At 42.0% G+C, this 3194-nt stretch overlaps 1 long non-coding RNA gene across 1 annotated transcript; it reads left to right on the top strand.

Annotated features, from left to right (window-relative positions):
* Window positions 1-714: 714 nt before the first annotated feature.
* LOC102008323 lies at window positions 715-2786 on the top strand. Its single transcript, XR_260787.2, has 3 exons — window positions 715-847; window positions 1438-1676; window positions 2648-2786. It is a non-coding gene; the product is annotated as an uncharacterized LOC102008323 (long non-coding RNA).
* The last annotated feature ends 408 nt before the right edge of the window (window positions 2787-3194 follow it).

The following is a 3194-nucleotide window of genomic DNA, read 5'->3' as shown; positions in this document are numbered from 1 at the left end:
GACCAATTGTCTTGGCAGCAGCTATTGGAAGGTTCTGGGGTTGAGATCACATGGCTGTGTTATCTGAAGACTTTCCCAAGACAAGAAGTAATCTCTTATCAAGGAACCAAGGAGGAAAAGAGGGAAGTAAAAAGTTGTAAAGCAAAAAAAAATATATTTCTAAAGTAGCAATAATAATAGTAATAACAATAATAAAACAAATTTTGATCAACCATGCAAGAGGACAGACCAAATCATGTATTCTTTTTAGAAAAGATGGGATTACAAAATTGGTGTCAGATGAAGAAGTAACCAAACAGTGAACAGAAATAAAATATAGGAAAATCTATTATAGGTAGTTGAGCACTTACTAAAAATTTATATCCTCATTTTCTTTCTTATGGGACCAACTGCTGGATGAGAAAGTTCCAAAAGCAGCTTCTTGTTCTGTCCAGAGTCACCATCCCTCCAACATTCTAACATCTTTTTCAAGGACTTATTCATTGGATCTGGCCCTTTTAGAGTCTGCTGTCTGAGCCTCCACTGTTCTTCCTGCAATCTGAACATCTCTGGAGTGACCTGCTCATCAGGTCTGTTTACACAGTCAGTACATACCTGAACCCTTGAGACAGGAATTAAAGGTACTGCTTAGGTGCAATCTCCAGGGATTCTGAATTCTCAGTGCAGATCACAAAGAAGGGGTGTTGCCTAACAACTCTAGCAGAAGCACTGCCTTCTATCTCAGGCCTGCCTAGATACTATGGGTGGGGTCACTACTGGTACTCTGCCCACATCCCTTTCCAAGAGGATGAGTTTGTAGCTGTGCTAATGATGTTGCCTGTGAACTTCTGAGGCCACCTAACATTAGGTATGTAACTAAAGAACTGAATTTCACATTTTAATTTCTTTCAATTAATTAAATTTTAAATGGCTGCTTGTAGCTAGTGGTTATCATATTGGACAATGCTCCAAAACCTCCCTCCTGTGGATCAAGGCAAGGCTAGACTTTGCCTGAGATGACATCCTTGCTCGTCTCTTCCCTTTTCCTTCATCCTGTTTCTTTCCCTCCTCTACAGGATCCTCCTGAGGATATGACCTCAGTAAATCACCTCCCACTGAACTCTTGTCTAAATCTCAACATCAAAGGAAACCACTTGAGACACTGTGTTATAATTCTTTAATGGCAAATTACAGAGCGCTTAGATCCTGAATCAAAAGCATACACATAATGGCGTTCAGAATGTTTTAAAAGAAACTTTAAAAGTATCCCATGCTTATCCAGTGTACACAACAAGGAAATTTACTATTCTGAGGCTGAAGGACAGGACAGCTCTGGGGTTGGATAGTTCAGTGATTCCATGACATTCAAGGACCAAGTTCACCCCTGTCTTGCTACGGTCACACTTGGGATGCTTCACTGTAGCACTTACACTTAGCAATTTTTTTTTTTTTTTCCAGTTGCGAAGGCTCCAGATCTAATTTGCAGGGCCAGCTTTCCCATTCCTGTGACATGGTAGCTGCCTCCAGTACTAGGCTTCACATCTGCATGCAGTTATGTCTAAAGAAGAAAAGACCATCTTCCCCCTGTATCTTTCGTTGGGAGCAAGACAATCTTTCCCTGGAGCCACCTGCAGACATCTCAGTTGCACTGGTCAGAATGACATCATATGGCTTTCTCTAAACCAGTTCCTATGAAGGTAAATGGGAAAACCATGGCTGCCTTAGAACAATCAGGACCTGCCCCCTAGGCCTGTGACCAACCTTTTCTGTAGCACAGAGCTGAGCAGAGAAGAGTGGATAGCTGAACGCACCTAGCAGCTGCTATGAGTGGGATAAAGTAAATGTTAGACAACTACATTTACAAGGCTTGTTAACATGTAGGTTTCAAGACCTAAAGCATTATCTGATACATGACAGGAGCTTAAGGAATATAGGTTGGAAAGAAGGGAGGGAGACCTTGTAAATTAGAATCACCTTCATACAGTATTTTTGCTCATTAGTGATGGAGAACTACTGACTTAAACCAAGAAGTAAACATTCACTGCCAGTCCCTTCCTTATCATTGTCCCTGCAGAAGAGGATGTGACCGTGTTGCCGCATATTCGCCTCCTTGCTCTAACACGCTCGGCGATGTTAAGTTGAAGACAGTGCCTATCGGTCGCATTTAACATGCATTATTAATATGGCTTTCAGCTTCACTTGCGGAGTCCATGATTCCTGTGACAGCACTTCATGAACTATAAATGCCTGTGGTAATGGCTTCCTCTCTGTGGAACGATATACTAAAAGCACATCTGAGAGGACACGTGCATGGCACTTGTGGAAAGCAGCATCTGGGACCATTTTTTACTGCAATTAGAGATCTCCGGGGTAGTTTCAGCATCTAGAAAGCAGATGCCACCAATAGGAAAGCCCAGCTGTTTATCTTCTGGACTCTGAATGGAGTCGGACGGAATAACCCCTCTCCTGTTAACTAACATCAATTGCCAGGGGAAAGGAAGACAGGGCAGGTGTAGACATTATGCCAGGGGACAGACCTGTTGCTGAAAAGCCCAGTCAGCTCTTACATTTTATTTGTGAATAGTTTTACTCTTTGGCCAACTGCCTGCTTAACTTCTTCACTGGATAGCAAAAAACTTCTTTCAAATAAATAATTTCTGTTTCACAGTACTGAGGAGCAAATCCAGAGCCCTGCAGACAAGAGGCAAGTACTCCAGCACTGTTACAACCCCAGCTTTTAAAATTTTGAGGCAAGGTCTCACTGAATTGCCCAGATTGGCCTCAAACTTGTGATCCTCCTGCCTAAGCCTTCCAAGTAACTGGGATTACAGGTGTGCACCACAGCACTCAGCTAAATAAATAACATTTCAGGCTTAATATATCCACAATGAGATCTTACATGTCATAGCCTTCATTGTGATCATTTCTGTCTTTGTTTATCTTGTTACTCCTTTATTTCTGCTCCCTGACTTATATCCTTAATAAATTACTTTGCATCCATATCTTTACTTTAGGCCCTGCATTTAAAGGAACTCAAGCCCGGTGTGATGGCACATACTTGTAATGCCAGCACTTGGGAGGCTGAGGCAGGAGGATCTGTGTGAGTTTAAGGCCAGCCTGAACTACATAGTGAGACCCTGTCTCAAAAAACCAAAAGCTGCCCATCAACTGAGAATGGATAAAAAAGGTGTGTTTTTTTATACAATGGAGTATTA

Source organism: Chinchilla lanigera, unplaced genomic scaffold (assembly GCF_000276665.1).
Source record: "Chinchilla lanigera isolate Chin_1 unplaced genomic scaffold, ChiLan1.0 scaffold00020, whole genome shotgun sequence".
In the NCBI taxonomy this organism is placed as follows: Eukaryota; Metazoa; Chordata; class Mammalia; order Rodentia; family Chinchillidae; genus Chinchilla; species Chinchilla lanigera.
This window is presented reverse-complemented; position numbering and strand designations above follow the sequence as displayed.